At 29.8% G+C, this 21,732-nt stretch overlaps 1 protein-coding gene across 1 annotated transcript in view; it reads left to right on the plus strand.

Moving 5' to 3' along the window:
- The window catches only part of LOC100162711, a 76,762-nt gene that overhangs the window by 9,436 nt on the left and 45,594 nt on the right, over positions 1–21,732 (plus strand). The window lies entirely within an intron of this gene.

A 21,732-nucleotide genomic window follows, 5' to 3' on the forward strand; every position in this document is an offset into this window, starting at 1 on the left:
TCAGACAACGCCGCTGAGTTTTATTAATTTGGTCTCCGGGATGTATGATCCATTTTAAATACTTTAATATTGTCTGGTATATAAGACAGTACTCCCAGCCATATGAAACATAATTTTAGTGTCGTTCATAATATATCACATTTCTTAACCTATCTACATATTTCAAAGAAATTTTTTTGTACGTTTAATACCTAAACCGATTAATTTATTGTTATTTTTGTAGGTACTCTATGATATATCAAAGTAATTACTATTATGATTTTCGAGTATCTGGAGTAAAATATATCTGGAAATCATCGTTTGTATATTATTATTTTAAGTTTTGAGTTTATACTTTTTTTGCGTGATCCACTGACTACACGAGTCAAAACTCAAAATCAACTAGGTATACAAAGTGTTGTAGTTGTAACTGAGAATAATTTGTCTTTGTTCGATGTCCCGTCCGATCGTCAAATTAGGTTAATAAATCAAAGTAGATACTTCATAATGATGATGAAAATGAAACGATTTTTCTGATTTTCTCTAAAACAACTGAAATCGAGATTAAAACCTATATTTACGAATCTGCCGTTATAAATTACAATCGTGTCATATACGCACGGATAGAGAGTAAATATTTTTCCACACGGAACGAATTCGTCAGCAGACGATAGGTATATGCAGTTATATTTTAAAATAGGCATGTCGATAATTATCGCGACAGTCACGCGGTTTTCGAAATAAAATTGAAAAAATAATGTATTGAAATTAACAATATACGCACCTCTTCGTGTGCTTCCCGGAATGCAGCTATACGTTTTCGACGTTCGCAATTTCGAATAATTTACGTGTGGTAAGTGCGGTAAGTAGCAAACCATCGTATATTCCGAAATTCGAATGAATTTTAAACACGCGTCGTTTCTATGTTATATTATTATAGTTTTAGTCGCACGGTGAAATTCTGACGATCACGAACATAATACTGCATCATGCGCATATATAGAAAGGTGCTTAAATATTCGACACATTTTGTTCAGCTCAGTGGTCTTAGAAAAATAAATGTGTTCAAACGATGGAATTAAAAATTCGTAGATCAACAGATCTAAAAACCCAAAAGTCCATAGATGGTCTATCGCCTATCCGACAAACAAAGGATTATGACGAATAAAATAAAAGCAATACATAATATTATTACCATTATTGATTCGCATTTTGAATTTGCTGAAAAAGTCGATATAATTTTCGAAATATTGAGAGTTTACTCCGATGTGAACTGAAAACATTTATATGACGCATTTTCAAGTCCACGTATTATTAATATCATCCTAAATATAAATATAAAACAATAGGTACATACTATTATGCTTCGTGGGAGGACTCGCATTAACAAAAACCCAATTCGGCGCCACCTGTCCTGCAGAGTGTCTCTGATCGCTGTAGGTCTGTATACACATACGTACCTCTATGATATATTATTATTTTGTTTTTTTTTACGTGGTTATAAAAAAAAAGGCTACAGTCGCGTGTTTATAGTTTTATTACCGTCATTATATAGACCGACGCACAGCATATTTCGTGATACACATACAATAAACTTATAAACAATAATATAGTATAATATAATGTTATTATAGGAACGCTTTCATGTATTATTTTGTTTACGACGGTCCGACTAACGATGATGATGTTAGTGTTATTGCACTTAACTGCATACTTGTTTAAAATACCTACTTCAAATGTTACACATGTTAAAATATTTATTTTTGTAATTTTATATTTGAAAATTCAAAATATTTTTTTTTAATTACCTAAACTTTTATGCCAAATTATATAGGAATTTGGCTGTTGACTTTGTCTCCACTATGTTTAATCGTATTATAAAAATACTTATACACCATAAAATAAACCAAATCCGAATAAACTCCAGTCCCGAAGACCTGTCATAGATGAGTTGGTATTTAAATGTATTCAAAATTGTTCTCAAACACATTTATGGTTTATAAACATATAAGTACCTACTATAGCTATATTACTCGACTTCGCCCGGGTTAAAATAAATCTACGTTTCTGTCGTTTACCGTTTGGTTTCAGTTGAGACTTGAGATGTGTAATACAAACATAATATTAATACAATGATTAATTTAATGATTTTCACTTATTAATTCTGGACATATTTTTAACGTAAACACAAAAAACTGGAGACAAATCCGACTCAAATCCAATATCGTTAAGATTGGTATTCGTTATAATGTATTTATATCAAAAATATGAAATTAAATCTGTTCTATTTTTTTAAGTTTTGATCACCATTACACGGAATAGGTATTAAATAACGAATTGTGGAAGTTTGTTCAATTCATTATTTAATTGGCATTTTTACCGGCAGAGAAGGGCACGGGGTTAGTAGTATATCATAAATTAACAATTTTCGTATGCTACATTTCTACAAATAATAATTTAATATGCAACCAATTAAATAACCAATAAATAATATTTGATTTTCGTGAGTCTCCTTACAGGGGTTGAAAAAAAAAGCTTCAAGCTTAAACACCACCTGAGCCTCAATAGGAATCTATTGATATCACTTTTTTTAAAACGGTCCTGTAATTTTTGAGCCAATAGAGGACAAACAAAGAAACATTAATTTTATATATTAATATATGTGATATATTTAAATACCTATTTGAAATACATTTCAGGAAAAGGTGAAAGATGTGCGATTCTGTCGGTGTTTGACATACTTAATATTATGTACAAAAAACCCACGAAATGTGATTCATATTACCTATGCATAATACTCATTTATATCATCGAACGTCATATTATATCGAAATTATTATGTATTATGTCTAATAATAATAATATTATTATTATTATTATTATATGATTCTTTTGTATTATAGTTAGGCACATTTCAAAAGTTAAAATAGTATCCTCGTAAAAAGTACATTTCGAATAGCGTTTTTAATTAACGCATAATATAGGTACCTAGATAATATAATTTACTACCCGAGTGGTGTTGTACACTGAGAGAACACTTCCGAAGGTCGACTTGTAAAACGAATAAGGTAATAATAATATATTATATTATATTATACAATGTAAAACGTCTTCGAGAAACATTATCCAATTGTCATTAGCTCCGATTGAACGTTTTACATAATTATATACAATATACGGATATAGGCACATGGGTACAGGCAGGCGCATCTCGATGATAATAACCGTGGGGTTTGTGGGTACATCTGCACTGAATAAACTCAACCCGACGTGTTTGGAATTTTAAGATATTGTATAATATTATAATACAATGTATGATAAACACAATTATTTATACGTGTAGGTATACAATATATAGGTAATACAATATCGAACGCCCGCTGCTATTACTATTATTATTATTGAATGTAATATATCCGCAGACATCAATGGTGTTATCCTTGTACAGAGTACAAAACAATGATGGTTGTTAACACCATATAACGCCGTCCTTTGTGTGCGCTTTCCTTAACAATTACGTATACCTGGATATTAGAATGGAAATTTCAACAAAATTAAATAAAAGTAAAACAAGTGACTGTGGCGGTGGTTGAGAGTATTTCGATACATATTTCAATATTATTATTATTATTATTAGGAAGGAGCATAATAATAATTTAGTTTTATTTTTTAATTCGTATACCTTTTTAACACGTGTGCGGACAATATGCATATTACATACTAATATTATATTATATTGTATTGAATTGCGCGTGAAAATTCATATAATATTATAATATATGACAACACAGGTTTGACAAAATAAGTGTTATCTCTAATTTCAATTCACCTGCAGATCGTGGAGCACGTGGGAGGAATGGCTGCGCTGCTGTATCTGCAATCTTCCCACATTAATATTTCATTAAATATTAATATATTTAAATGGATAAATGAGTGGTATTATATTTATAGGAGCATTAAATATAAGATTAAACAAGGAATGCGTAGACATATTTTCAATTTAAAAAAGCGTATAAAACCGTTTTTAATACATTGTAGGTAGGTACATATTATAATATACACACATATAATACATACTATGTACAAAAATGTAATGTACCCATATATGAAACCAATTTTATGCGAGGTTTAAAAAATAATGTTATTTACAACTATAATTTTGACGAAGGTAAAATTGCAATGTATGATTTGTGTTCCTTATATATGTGTAACAAAATATATAATATTCTCGGTTCACGTTGTACCTACGCCTATCTCGAGACAGTAAATTGTATGTAGGTACACACGTCGTGCATAGTTATATGATATGTACCTTCTCATAATTTATAGTTTCATGAAGAAAAAAATCATTACCGTTAATAATGAAAATATAATGTATTGAAATCCTTTGGTCGTATAACACAACGAGTTTCTCAACTGGTTCGAGACTCGACTTATTTTTGCACTCGACAGTACGTATACAGAGGACCACAAATGTAGTGGGGTACCATTTCACTCACCTCTTGTCTAAATTTAAAAATTATTTTTTTATTAAAAACGAAAAATTATACTCTTTGAATATTCAGCATTTATATTTTATGCATCGAGATTTTTGGACAAGTATTTTCGGCTTCAGATTTTCAAAATATTAACCATGCAGGATCAATCAGAAGTTGATATCAGCTAGTTCACACCTTCGCAGACGAGATGATGTCAACTCGAGCAAAATCAAAAACGCTTTCCAGAAAATTTGAACGCACTGCTCGTACAATAGCTATACATTTTTTAAATTCCAACTACTGCACATTTGCATTTTCTTACTGCGCACCGCATAAAAGTAACCCACGGTAGCCGATATTTCAGTTTCATAATATATAACGTGTACATTCGAAATTTAACTGACATTAAATTAACAACACCGGTACCTACATGCAATGACGATTCGTAAAAATATTATGCAGTTTACCATTACATTTTATTATTATAATATGTAATACGTATGTAGATGTTATGATGCCCGTTGAGTTCTGGTCGTGTTGGTTAGGTATTATCTGGTTACGCATAGGTTTATCGCTCCTATCATTTTATTTGTTTATTTTTATTTTTCACGTATTTTAATTTAAATTCGTTTAATGAATAGAAATGTACCTAATTATACTACTCAGTCAGTGCAGTTTATTAATGGTTTAAATTTGTATTTTTTATTCAGTGTTATTTTAAGTAGAACTATAAAGTAACAAAGTAGAAATAATATTATATTTATCTGAATATTATACAGTTCGTTTGTTCGATAGATGAAAGAGAACGAAATTTCAGGCCCACCTTAAAGTATACTATGCGGGCAAAGGAAGAATATTTCTTGTCACCCCCAAACAAAATCTATGCAACTGATGCCTTTATATTGTGTCATGTCACGTATAGTGACGGGGTTAAGGACTACCATACTGCACGATGTCAAGTATAATATTATACTATGTATATTATCGCATCCGTATTGTCTCTCTCACCACAGTCGCATAATAATATCTACAATTCGATTGAATAATTGCAATCAATAATACAATTAATATAAAGTTGTATGTTTAGTACATATAAGTACAACAGTTGCACTATAGAGCCTAATTTGACCTTGTTTCTTCGCGTTCAGCTCTCACTCCGCCGGCCGCATATATAAGTGAAAGGATCAGTCGTTTTCTCGTGACCACCGCTAAATGTATATATAATCATATTAGCTGCAGGTAGGTAGGTATATACGTATTATATATATTATGTTTACAGATACTTACGCTGCTGCGGGGCAACAAATTGCGAGTAATATAATTATAGGTAAGTTGCACGCTGCGCAAAAATAGCGAAAATTGCATAGGACACCAATCGTTGATTTTTCTATCGAATTAGCCAATTATTATTATAAGTTATAGATTATAGTTGCTACTTATCTGGTTTTTTTTTATAACATATGAAACACGTAAAACATTTAAATACTATGTGTAGGTAACTATATATCTGTGGACTTCCACTCAATCGAAAACCACACGGTTCTAAACTATATTACACATTATATAGCCGTTTGTACTTTTTTAGATTCCGAGCCAAGTATCTAGACTCTAGATGTGTATACATAGGTATTGACAGTTGACGTTACGATGATCGTGATCGTTTGTTAATTTGTCTGCTTTAGGTTTTTCTTTTGGAAAGAGTGCTCAAAAAACTGGCATACGGTGAATTGAATATTTTGGAAATTTATATTAATCTATCATAATTTATGGTTTGTAAAAATGTTCCAATCATAATAAATGCTAGAACAATTAATATTTCATCTATTTTATATTTATGTAAAACCATTTTTAAGGATTATTACATGTCTTCAGTATACAAATTGTAATAACTGAAATACTATAATAGTTTAAATTTTGAATAAGGTACATTAATATTTGAAAAAATAGTACAAAAATCTCAGCAATTTGAAAATATGGTCTTTAAATAGGTATATTATATATTTCAAAAGTCCAAAAATCGGAATTTGAATAAATTTATTGCTAAATTAAAAAATGGCAGTGAGTGTGTTCGGAGTGAATCACTTTATATATATATAGAGTATATAATATATATATATATATATATCATAACTTTTACTCGATCGAAAACCACATGGCTAAACTATTACACGTTATATTTCTGTAATTTTTTAGATTCAGGGTCACGTGTGTATCTATATATTGACGATTGACTTTACCGCGATGATCGCGATTGTTTGTCAATTTGTCTGCTTTAAGTTTTTCTTTTGGAAATAACGTTAAAAAAATAGACCTGAAAATCTCCGTTCGAAAATTAGGTTTTTATGATTTTTCCCAGTAGTTTTTATTTTGAACAGAATCAATTCTGGTTGCTCTGTAGTAATTTTAAAAATAAATTAAGTTTTGAAATATTCATCAGTTGTTTTTAATTTGTCAATGTGAAATTATTTTCATAAAATACACATTTATTTTTGGAAAATTTATCTGGCTTCCAAATGTTTTTTCAAGACGGAAAAAATGAATTTATTGCCTAAGTTATATCAACCATATCAGGTATTTCGAAAATCGTATATCAAGCAATTATTTTTAGTTTTAGTTTTTTGAATTGTGGTGAAAATTTTAAATTCTATAACGTGTGTATTGTATAATACGCATATTGTTTTTTCTTCGTATAAATTTTTAGTTTTTTTTTAAACTATTGGGGCTTAATTTACTACAATACGTTCATTGGGTTCTTAATATTTAATCTTTAAAATAATCTCGTTATGACTTTATGAATGGGTAAACCACACTTTAAAAAAAAAATTTCTTGCGAACGCTATAAGCCTATAAATAAACTTGGCAATAATACATTCAGAATCTTTTTTTTTTCAAATGCAATAGTATTTATCACTTCTTTCATTTTTATTAAAATAGTAATAAATAACACACGTCACACATCTATCCCGCTCCGAGATAAGCGAAGCGAAACGAGAGCCCGATGCCTGGTTTCCTTACAATTCCGTCCGTCAATTTTTCACTCCGTAGTTGTATAATACGAGTTAAGTGTATTTATTATGTAGACCTTGAAAATTACGGAAAACCCGACCAGATAGAATACAAGAGAAAAGGGCATGTGCATGCGAGTACGTTTACTTTGGCATAATAATATTGTATTATATATTTTATTATATTATATATTAAGGTGGTGATAGCAGCGTTGTTATTATTGTAATATTTTATTTGGGTTCATTAGTTTGTGTACCTATATCACTCTACTCGCATTCAAGGTCAAGTTTAATTTTTTTCTGAACTGAAAAAATACAATTTCAAGAATTTGTCGATATATTTCAAAATTTCAATAAATTTCCTTCAGTGAAAAACACGAATAACATAAATAAATATATTTTTGATTTTAAATTGTGCCGATATTGATTAATTCGACTCATTACACAACAAAATACCTGATAGGTGACCATAATAAAATTTCCCATAAGTTGTGCATATTGTGATTAGTTAATTTCTCATGTTGTGTATTATTATAAAATTATTTAGCTAATGTACCTATCAATATTTTCGCGATATAAATATAATAACACAGGATCCATAAATATTACTCATTCGCGCATTATTTTAATTTGTTTTTATATCACAATCATGTGTAACACACTAACACTATAAGAACATTCAATATTTATAATGAGTGTTGTTGAGTACCAATAAGATTTCTATATAAATCATTAACTATCAGATATTACTCTAGAGACATAATATTAATTATTACTATACTAAACTTTGTATTTTTTATCGTAGATAATTTGACATTGACTATTTTTAAGATTTGTATCTTATGGTTCACGATTAAAATATATAGTTATTGAGAAAGAAAAGGGAAACGAGTGTGTGCAATAATACTTTGAATTTCGACATCATAGATTGTGGTCTGTTTCAATATTATAATTGTACTTAGTATTTTGAGACAATACAATCATCAGAATGAATAAATTATGTACTTACCTATATCGCTTATTGTTATAACCATTGTGTACAAATATCAAACATGTATCTATAATCTATATACGAATATACTAGGTACCTCCTACCTACTTGGGAAGTTGTATCAGTGATTTTGTTCCAAAATATTTCCTGTTAAAAAATCACACACATTATACACACACACGCCATATCTTATATTATAATTTATAATGTATCGGTATAATGACGACAAGAAATCTAACAAACGTTGGTAGATACGTTGGTACCCATATGGCCATATACATTAGGTATACCAGCTACGTGTTTTTACACTGTTCTTATTCCGATACTTATTTTTACGCATAAACATACTGTATTGTCATTGAATTATAACGATCTAACTATTGTTATCAACTAAATTAGTTTAATTATTATTCTGTATGTATTATATTTTTTATGTATTTACTATATTGTATTGTTTTGGGTATATCCTGTGTTGTAATAAAAATATTGTATGTAACCAAAGACGCTCAAAGAGATAATAAAACTTTTAAAATATAAAAGACTTTTTCGTCAAATTAGCAGGTACCTACAATCTACATGGTGTATGGTCTTATATATATGTAATATTATGGTTTGACAATCTTTTTAACTCTGAGTGGAGTGTTAACATTGCCAGTTCAAAATATGAACCCACGAAGGCCACGTGTAAATAATACATGAATAACTATTATTATTTCTGTATTATGTATTCCATGCAATAAATTATACATCTGTTTTGAAGCCGATATACTCGTTAAAATTTAACAAAAAATAACTACAGTGATTTCTGCAAATTGTCCGTTTCAAAATCAGGTATTCCGAAGGAAAGTTAACCATTTAATTTTCAAACTAAATTAGTGACCCCTCAAATGTCAAATAACTGTTTATATTTTTTTTATATTATTCCATTATCCTGTAACATATTATGCGTATAAATAGTATAAATTATACTCATAATATATCATATACTATCATATACTCGCATATACTCATCAGTAATCGAATTCTAATTAAGTATATTAGTTGTACTCAATTTTCGATAACATTTATTTTAATAATTTTTTCATATTTATAATATACTATCACGATTTTAAGTCACAACTTCTGAGAGTAATATTGTAGGTATAGTTACATTCACTTGATATTGTTATTATGTATTATATATAGAGTAGGTGGTTGAATGGCAATTTACCAATTGACCTTGAAATTTAATGACATAATTCGAAGGTTACCTTATTCAAATTTCTTCGTGTATTTGAATCTCGGAACGTCTCGTATATATTAACAATATAACTTTTATGTACATAATAAGCATATGAGGACTATATTATTTTCAATTGAAAATCATTGACATCCTGCAATTTTTACATTATTGTAATTAATGGTTCTGCATGATGTTATCCGGATGGTCATAAATACAATTACTATAGCTAACTTTAGTGTTGTTTGTATTAATAATGTTATTAATATATTTTTATTATTGTTTTTTATATTCGGAACAATATGGTATTAAATGTATTGGTATCTAATTGCTAAGGGTTTTAGGACGTAATAATTAAAAACAGAGTTTATTGTAAATTAGTTTATTTTTTATTGATAAACTTGCGGCAGCATAGGCCATTAGGTGCACAATAAATACATTTATGAATTTACATTTACAATTTATTATGAAATAATAAAGTTTACAATATTTGTTGAGTGTGTCTCCTGTGATTCGTTGAATGGTTGGTTTCTTGGAAAGGTATTGCCAGTTGAATTAAATCTGTTTGTTTATGTCAGTAAAATAATATCAAATATATTGAGACACGTTTATATTTTCTTGCGTACCTACTATTAAAGTTTGAAAAAGACTTAAACGCTTCACATGACATGTAATATTACTCATATTGAATATTATATTATTATGTACTTCAGCGGTCTCTAACTTAATTTTTTCGTGTTGTAGTTATTATTATTCTTTTAATATTTAATTGTATATTTTTTTATTAAGTACACTGTATATTAAACAGTATCGGGTAACTGGTACACTATGGTAATAGTATAGTGTCCGCAGCAACCAGTCTTTAGAAATTGAAATATTATGAAACTAATGATATATAATATATCATTTAACTATTTAAGTAAAATAATCTTTATCCATGGTTTAACTTCTTTGTCGTGTCAGAAAATATGTTTGTATTAGATTTATAATCCGAATATTATAGTTCTGCTATGGATTAAATCGTAACTTATGATTTATTAATAAAGCATTAAAGCCCAATATTCATCATCTACAGTAATTATTATATTTAATATCTCTATAGTATACAGGTAGGTATATACACGGTATACCTACAATATTTAATAGGTTAATCGGTACACATAAATATATAATTTACAAACACTGATGGGTATTTGTTGTACTCTTGTACTCTTTTATAGTCTTGTACACCTATATACAATCATTTTTATTTTTAAGGTATCAGTCGATTGTAAATTATATTGTGTCGACTTAGCTGCTAAACATTTATCAACGGCGGAAAATATACGTATAATAATTTATTATGTACTCGCGTGCGTTGTGAATATAATAATATATCATAGTTTTAAAACGTTTTTATCGGTATATTTCATTGAATTCGTTGCGGTTGGTGCAGTAAGGTACAACAAACATCTTATGCCCGCGTATTGTACATTATTTTTTTAATATAATAAACAGCACACGTGTAAATGCTTCCCCGAGAATGAAAATGTCTTGATAGTTTCAGAAATTTCCAAAGTTAACAAATATCCAATTCAAAAAAAGTTTCTAGCTCTATCAATATTGCTAGTATACCTATACTCAATTGATTTATTTTAAATAATTATCCTTACTACAGTAAAAGTATACAGTTTTAATATTGCACTGTATTAATTAATTTAATTCACACAAGTCAAACCAACGCGAATATGAATAAAGAGAAATAAATGAAATAATTGCACTCTTGAGTCTTAATCAAACGCTTAATAGAAGGGTTCCTGGGTTGAGAACCCATCTCCCTCCACGAAAGTTATCGAAGATTTTTTTTAACACTGCTTACTGCGTAACTGAATACTTGCGTTTATAGATTTCTTTTTAAATTCCTCGAGGCCTTATAAATAGGTTTGACCCAAACCCTGTTACAAAATATAATTTAAGGCATATTCGTGGTACGTGTTCTCTGAAATCTATATCATCACCGTTGACAATGTGCATTGCCCTTTCAGTAATACTCCATGATAATATTTTTTCTACCTCTATGTAAATTATGGTCAACGAATGTGGCGGTTTTTTACCTGTCGTCCGTCTCTCGTACGAAATCTCGAACGGTGTAATAATATTAATGGTAGGCAGGAATGTATAATATATTAACCAGACTGACATTTATGGAATATGTTTACGAAACGTGTTATTAATAATACGTAGTTCAAAAACAATATTACCATTATCATGGTTGAGGAGGGTGTGGGGGCGTTAGAACATGATATTTCATGTTCTAACAAATTATATTTGATTACCTAGATCACAAAATCATCGGTCAAACAATTTCCGTGTTACACCCGTCACTATTTAAACGAAAATTCAACAGCAATAATAAATCGTGCCACGTTATAAATTATAAAAAAAAAACCTTTGGTATAATAAATTATAAATTGATGTGCATTGGAATTGTTCTATTGTTTTAAAACTCGTCCGTACTAATTAAAGTTAGGTCATAATATAAAACGTTTTGTATTCTCGGCCACTCCCCGCTTTTGATCCGGGCCCGAGCAGTACCTAGACGCAGGTGTCGAGGGAGGGGGGGGGGTTGAAATAATAGTATCTATAGAGGGTGGATACTTTAATACTTATACCAGATGACCAGATGATGTGTATAACATATTACAAATGTAACATTAAGCCTCGATGTGTAGTGGTAATCATTATATATTATTATGTATTACACTTGGCAGACAGGTATATTTGAAATGTACAAACTCGCTATGATATATTATTATAGGGTCCAGGTTTTTTTTTTTTTTTGGTGCTCTAGGAGAAAGCATTCCAAGTACTTAATTCGTTTCCTGTAACGCAGATACTTGAAAGGTGCAACTTTTATTTTCAATTTTTAGCTATTTCGTGTCGTTTTAGTAAAGTTAAGTGTATGTTAAATATTACTAGGTAGGTACATTGAACGAGCTTTTAGTGAAAATTCAGGAAAATAAAAATATTAAATAAAGAAGTATTGTTTTCATAATATTATTTGCTTTAATAGATTTTAGGCATTTTTTATCCGTACCAAATGTCGATAGGTATTGTTTTATTTATGAATGTGATTAAGTATTTTATCTATCTACAGCGGTTATTGGATGCGGTGTACCGGTGTCTTATACTCAAACTTATAACGACTAGGTATAAGTTGTCAGTTGGAATTACATCGCGATCGCTTTAATCTCTATTATCGAATTTATCGAATAAGCATATACTGTTTATTTATTGCCCACGCCTAAGTTTGATGTTTATTTTTTTTCGTGCTATTTCTAGTCTAGTTAAGAATTTAAGATAAAGAAGTGTTAAAAATTCCGAACGTTAAACTATAATTGTTTTTCTCTCGCTTCAGAGTGTATCAAAAAAATGTGTCATTTTTGAAGGGCATTGTTGATAGTTTTTAGAGCATTTACCTAAATCTGGACCCTAATATATTATTATAATACTCGTATAAACGCGATATTATAAGAAGTCGAAATATGTATAGTTGTAATGCGTAATTGGTTATAGAGATACAGGGGTTGTAATTTTTTTGAGAAATCTAAGTAGGGAATGAAATATTTTAATGGAAAAAACAGTGGTAGCGTGTATTTTTCTCTGGTGGGGACTTTGACCACTACCTATATATTTTACAATGCCATTACCACTTGGATCACATTGATACTAGTATAGGTATATGATCTAAGCATTGTCATATTATACAATAATAATATATATAACTCCGCCGACTACTTACTCGTAATTTTCCCATCGGATGTCGTATTATTATAAATATATTATAATAGAAGCGTATTATTATTGCTTATTATTTACTTTTGCTCTGTACTCGGCAGTTGCAGTAGACGCGCGTGCATTGCAAACAGGATTCGCGCTTGGGTGGGCTGCCGACGGGGGACATGATGTACTCGATGACGGAGAAAAATGATTTCACCCGTGAAAACTATATATATATATATATTATATGTAATATTGCTATTGTTTTTTATTACGTATTATATATAAGTATTACGCACTGCCCGGTCGGTTGCTATATAAATGTATATAAAATACAGGCTGAGGAATTGGAAGCTTATAATACACCACCCATATAATATGTATATACCTAAAATATATACCTACCTAGGTATATTAAACGTTATATAATATTATATGTATTGTACGGGACCAGTATTCGCCGACGACCTCAGCTGCATAGCAATTAATATATAGGATGTGTATAACATATTTTATAATACTTATTATGTTACGGTGTGGAACTGTCAAATCGAATATTAAACTAAATAAAAAATAATATTATGAGATAATATTATTCCAGGTGGACTGGACGGCATGAAACTGATGCAGCGTGGCACTGTAAAATCGAATATTAAACTAGATAAAAAATATATATTATGAGATATAACTATTCCAGGCGGAATGGGCGGCGAGAGACTGATGTGATATTAAAATATTATAAATGTTGTCTCTGGAACACATACAGGTGGGTCAGACAGAGGACATATATGTAATCATGATTCGTTTATATACTGTGGACGTTCGTCTCATAGTTTCACGTCTGCTGTCGATGTGGATTCTTAGAACGAAATTGTATTGTGCCATAACAAATGTTTGACAAAAATCGCATGATCATAAATTCATAACATAATATGGCATTATCAACGTTATTCACATAAATTGAATCTCTCTTATAGAATATAGTTAAATTTAAAGTTTAGAACATTAACTATGTGATTTAAGTTTTTACAGATATTTAAATTGAAATGTGATAATATAATATGATCATTATTGTACTTGACTAGTAAATATATAATTATATAATATATAATTATCAAAGTTTATAACACAAGATCCAGGATCCTACAGGTTCTGCTCAGTGTCGAATTGGGTAGTCTCGGCCCATCGAGAAATATTTTTCCACTGGCCAATAACTAGTATGGTGGCCCATATTGGTCAAACGTTAATATTATTTTATAATAATTACCTTATTACATTTGTTGACAGCGTATACTATTTTATAGCAGCTGTCATAAAAATCGTAACAAAAAGAGAAAACAAATATTGCGCGCTGGCGTGATTAAATTTTAGTAAATAGAGAAAAAAAATTCCTTATTTATTCGCGCTCTGGGAAATATACAATTTGGGGACTAATAAAACAGCCCTAAGCCTACAACTCGCCAACACATTAATCAAGCCCTGTTATAACATTATATGATTTATATAAATTATCATACCTACAATATAGGTACCCCGGTTTAGGTGTGTAGATGTATTAGGTATATACCTATATAATAATATGATAGACCTGACATCTGCCAATTATAATATTATACAGGTACATACCTCCATAATATAATATGGTGCATGCAGCAATACCTTTATTATAAATATTATATTATATTGGTGTCCCTACAATAATCGGCGGTTTTATATGTTTTGTTGTTATTATTATTTTCCAGTCGGTTTCGTCTACGCAGCTGACAGCAGCAGTTCGTATTTACGCTCATAATAATATTATATTATATTATATTAACGTTTCATTATTTATTTCCTCCAAGGTGCGTATTGGCAACGCGCGTTGGTTTGGCCGGGTCAACGGACATGCATAATAATAATAATAATAATATCGACGAGACGCGTTATAATAAATAATAACATAATACTATGTGTCTACATATAAGTACGCGCTCAGGGGTAAATTCATTTTTAAAAAAAAATTTTTACAATCCGGTCACAAAAATTGACTATAGACAATGTTCGTATTTCTAAAACCTTGACGTTATATTCATAATAAAATAAACATACCTAATTACCTATTATAAAATAAATAGTTACAAATAGAGCGCTTCAATATTATCATAACGCTTATACTAATTTATTATGATATAAAGCACTGCGGTAATTGAATCGATTATGTGTGTTAGACGTCTTTAAAAATATTTTTGTATTTGCCCGTTATTTGGACTTAAATTTTATAGATGTACCTACTATATTTATAACGGGGATGGCAAACCTTTTAGTGGTCATCGTGCTAAAATTTCTCAATCAGTTTGAAAAAAAAATGCGTGCCAGTCATACATAATATGACATGTATAATATATTATATTCGCACATACGCAAGTACCTTCCTAATGAAATGAAATTTTCACAGGTGATCGGAGATTTTGAAAAATATTCAAACAAAAAATGTATTAATTTTTATTAATTACTTTTTAATTTACACTGAACTTTCCCACCCATCCTCTACATCATATTTTTATTTGATTGTTGTCCCTATTTTATAATTAGATATTTTTTTCTAACATGTTTGTATTTAATTAGTTTCAATGAAACACAAGCATCACTATATAGCGCCATCTATTGATGACCTAATGTTTTCTGTTATTTTGATTTGACCAATGTATTCCCATTGTGGAAAATAAACTTTCACAACTATGTTAACTTAAATATTGACTGTATGGCTGGAATGAGTTAGGTACTGTTTTTTTAAAAAAAAATATAAGGGTTTTGGAATTAAAGCCTCTGAAATTATCGAAATAAGTGCTTAAAACTCTTTATAAGCACGCAAAAAAGCACTTTAAAATAAGCAAACAAAAACAATCTCAATAGTTATACCCCTCCCTCAATTAAAAAAAAAATTTGTCTACCTTAACATTTTCCTTTCCCCTTCATACATGAATTCAGATATGCATTATTTTAAAACTTTACTAGATAGTGAATAACTTATGTTTTCACATTATTAATTTATAAATTAAATTAATACACAAACGACGTTGAAACAACGCCACGAACAGCTTACGGCGTGACCGAGAATCGACTAATCATACGTTATCGTGTCGATCACACCGACAGTATTGCTCAAAACCATCGGTATACCGGGAGTCACTTATAATTTGTGTTTCCTGTAGCATTATTACTAGAACGTAAGAAATTTGGAATATTTTTATTGCCCCATGGCCACGACCGACGGAGCGGATAGAAGAAATAAACTGAATAAACAAAGACGACTTGAGTATTATTATTTATTTATTTATTACTAGGTATTATTTAATATAGAATACAAAGGCAACAAAAAATATAATCGAGTTTCTATTAGTGGATACAACTGTCTGCAGTCATCTGAAATTAGAAAATATACATATAAATAAAAAAAAAACAAAACATAAATACTTGAAAAAACTATTAAGAAAACCACCGAAAAAGCCTTTTCAAATTTCTTATTTTAAATCATAGAGTAGCATTCCATACATTTCCATAGCATTTTGCTAGATTTTAAGCCAAGCCACATAATAAAGCAAATTCTTTAAGTCCCGCATCATGTGCTCTTGATTATATCGTGTTATCGTAAACCATCCAGCACAACAGTTACAGTAACGCACGTGCTCGTTTAATATGATGCACATATTGTAATAATCGGTAGTGGTTTTTTATCGTTTACGGTAGTTACTCGTGAGTCGTGATATAAACGTATGATACGTTTACGTTATCATTGATTACAGGGGGTGCTGCAATATTTAACTCATATTTTTGTAAATATTGTATATTAAATTCTATTGTTGCAATAAAGATTATTATTATTAAAATGGCTTTATATGTCATAATAAGCGCCAAAGATTCTAATGAATTTATGCAGCCGGCCATGCTACATCGTAAATCGTAATCAGCTATATCGACCTACGTCATTTTTTGTCGATTAGCAATTTATACGTTTGTCGTTTTTTAACTATAATACATTTCCATTTCTGGAATGAAACGCACGGGTACCTGTGGATTTCGGCGCTTTTGCACGATATACGCGATTTACATATTTGTTTCTCATCTATCGTTTTGGCGCTATTGCGTCTTCCAACGTTACACACGCATTATTGGCGTCGTCATATGCATATAAATACCTAAAAAATACCTATCATATATTATACGCTTATTATTATGTATTGAACATATACGCGACGTTGTATATATAAAACGTATGATAATACCATTATCAATAGGTACTATATATATTATATATATGAACACATACCGTATATACATATGACATATCATGCACGTTGCGTATATACACATACATGTGTGTGTATATGATATTATATTATAATGAACAATATGACTGGTACATTTTTTTCTCTCAATTTTCTCTCTCAACAAAAAAAAAAAATTCAAATAACCTACCGCAGTTAACAGTTATAATATTATATATATCGTGTTGTGGAAAACCGCGAGTTCACATAATAGAATATAATGTATATAGGTGGACTTATACACGTCGTCGTTTCCCGCAGCATCCATTATAATATTATATATAGGTACCTACGCGCGTGTAACTCGTGCGCGTGTTATTTACCGGTCTGTATAATAAATAATAATAATAATAATGTAACGTAAAAGTGTGCTACCTACGCGGTTACCACCTACGCGCGGTTATTATTTTATACGACCATCATGGGTTACGCGTATATTAGGTAGGTACGTATAAAATCGCGGATATATACATTTTTATATACTTAGAATAGGTAGATGTCTATACTATACGAAAATGGGCGTACATTTATGCAATAATATTTTATTACATTATTAGCTGTCCCGCTCGGCGTTGCCCGTGCAAAAGATTAGTTTTTTTTTTAAACCACATTTACCTACATTTTACTCATCGTAACGTAGTAATATCATATGAAATTTACCATTAAATGTTATGCCATAAATAATGGTATTTTATACCATTTATATACCTATACACAAATAGCACGGAAGAAAGGCCTTTCAGCTTTTCCAAAATTTTCCAGGCAACTTTCTTGATTTTATTTTCCATAAAAACCTTATTCGGACCATAACGATCACTTTAAAAACAAAAATATGCCAAATAGGTCTAGACCTTCTTGAGTGATACGGTAACCAGTGGGCAGGATTATTTTTTTTATTTTAATATAGATATCGGTTTACTTATTAGACGGTATAGGCACATTATAGTACTTATAAGCACCTTATCACGCTGCACCCGGAAGGGCGTAGGTGGTTGGCAAACTTTACCTAGGTATATCTATGCTTATCGTGGGTTCAAAACCAAAAGATTTGACAAAGCCAATTATTTCCATAGAGCATTTTATAACTTTAATTTTTCAAACTTGCATAGGTGCTGCAAATATGTTATTCAAAAATATATTACAACTGTTTGGCTCAAAAATTAAATCCAAAACATGTAGCCATGTAGGCAATCATCCCCGAGTCCACGTGACTTTCATTTACCCAGTGGTACATCAAATTGAACAATTTTCGTATTATATTATATTATATTATATTATTATATATTATAGTACAAATAATACAATATTCAGTTATAATTAATAACAACAACAATAGTATAATCCATAACATATTATGCCTATATTATATTGTATACATCCAATTAGTTTCTAATAAAAAATATATCGTGTGAAGGTCAACTAAAAACTCTGCAAACAGTAGTCATTTAGGAATTAGGGTGATGTCACCAATACCTCTGAGTTCAGAGTTGGGCTACTTTTTTTAATTACTTGGGTAAATAAAAATAAACTTAAATACCCACTTACACTCTCACTCTCTCCGCCTGAAAAATACATTATTCACTCATACTATATATATAATAAACACAAAGTGCGTATAAAAAATTGTATTATTTCATTCGTACCCTCGCAGGCACCCTCTCCCTAACAACGTGATGTCGAGAAAATAAGGGTTATTTTATAGTCTTGAGATTATTATTTTGAACTAGGTATGTTATTATTCTTTTGATAAAGCTTCAAACTCTAAAGCCTTGAATATCTATGCATTTTTTCACTAAATCGATCGTGTTATCATCATAATATTATATCGACGGGCAAGTTATTATTATACAACGGGTAATATTATTATCCCATATTAATAATAATAGTATAATTATAATTATCAATATAATAACACTATAGTACTATACCATACTAAAGGTATATAATACAAGTCGGTGGCCCACGGGCCTTTCTTCAGCTTGCCACACTCACTATACGCGTTTTGAAGAATGGAAATCATGTGCATTATTTATTTAAATAATTATTTTAACCTGGGCTGACACACTACCGCGGAACCGTACGCTCATCTAAAAAAAACCACCCGAAGGTCGATCGATAAAAAATCCGCATCTGCACGCGAGCCGATAATATTATATTATGTTAAAACACCAGTGGGCTTTTATCGTCGTTATTAAATTTTGTCATAGGTTATATTATAATATTATTATGCTATGCACACTGGTGTGCAGTGTATTTTATCATTATATATTAATAGCTATTCGCCATATTTATTATAATATTAAAATTGCTGGTTTCGTCCTCCGCATTAGGTATGTATAGGTGCACGCGCGCCTACACAGCTGTGCAGTGCACATAATATATCATTATAACTATACCTAAAGGTTTATATGTAGGTAGGTACTTACCTGTTTCATACGATAGAATGGGCTGGTACCGAATTTCAGTTCTCAAGCACCTACCCATAAACGAAACTAGACAATTTCTATTAGAACAGACCAAATTATAAATATGAATTAAAAAATTCTAATTGAAAAATACCTTTTTAATTTTAATTTTAAATTCTATTAAGCATAGATACATACAACAACTAGATAGTCTTTATACTACAGTTGTGATCAATGTTGAAGTCAGCGCCATTTATAAAATAGGCAAAGTTTACATTTATTCATATGCATATAATATATACTGTAGTATAAAGACGGCTATCTAGTCTATAGTATTTTGTAAACGTTGCCTGCTTTGTAAATGGCGGCCGAGTTCGATTACAAGAAGGATAAGGTTATCTATTTGTTGTTTATATTATATATGCTATCAAGTCAGTATGTTATCCCATTCAGAATTTAAGTCAGGTCATGGCCTATAATTACCCCTATGCACCACCCTACTAGCCAAAATGGATCCCGTTTCTGTTCAGTTCTGTTACCAAACTAATAATAATAAAAAGTAGTTCAAATTTTCAATTTTAAGCAATTTTTCGCATTAATAAATTATCATATAGGTACTTGAAAAAAATTACATGACGGACTGCGATAATGGAACACTTAAACGATTTAAGTATTTGAAGAAAGTTTGCTTCAAATGATCCCCTAATGATAAAATCTTAAATTTTAAATTCAATTTTTTAGATTCTGAGTGGAACGATGAATGTATTGATTTTACAATGATGTGTGTTTTTTTTTTATTTATTTTTGTGTCTGTCATCACCTTTTAGGACAGTAAAACTGCTTCGATTTTCTTCAACAGTAACTTTTATGATTGGAAAGTGAATCTAGTTGGTACTTTGGGGGGTCAAAAGTTCCCAGTAGTTTTCAAAAGCGACGTGAAAAACAAAAGAAAAATTAAGGAAAAACGGGAATTTTTACGCAAAATCGATTTTTGACAAAATCGATTTTGGTTTTTGGTGTAACTCTAAAACAAATGACCGCAGATATATGAAATTTTCACAGGTTGTTTATATTTGCATTTTCTATACACGGTAAAATTTTGAAAATATTTTGAGCTCTTTACGGACATTTTCATTTTCCATTTTTTTTTAGTTTTTTTTCTAAAAATATCAATAAAATTTTATTTGTTGGATAAAAAAGCTTGAAAATTTAATACAAGGCTCTTAGTATATTGTTTCAAAGGCAGATGAAAAATATTAAAAATCGTTAGCCACAGTTTTTTTTTATAAGCATTTAAAGTTCAAAAAATGACAAAATATGGAAAAATCACGAAAATTTGCAAATTATTTCGAGTTAGAAATTCATAAAAATTTTTCTTTTTAAATCTAAGATATGAAAATATAATACAAGATTCCTTATAAGATTATCTACCTTTATCAAACAAAAAATATCTATAAGAAAGTCAAATTAAATTTTTATGATCGTTTGAAATTCAAATTTTTACAACATTGGATATTCACTCGATTTCTCATGTAGCGATTTCCTTATTTTGTTCTAATTCAAAAACGAATAACTGCAGATACATGAAATTT

Source organism: Acyrthosiphon pisum, chromosome X (assembly GCF_005508785.2).
Source record: "Acyrthosiphon pisum isolate AL4f chromosome X, pea_aphid_22Mar2018_4r6ur, whole genome shotgun sequence".
In the NCBI taxonomy this organism is placed as follows: domain Eukaryota; kingdom Metazoa; phylum Arthropoda; class Insecta; order Hemiptera; family Aphididae; genus Acyrthosiphon; species Acyrthosiphon pisum.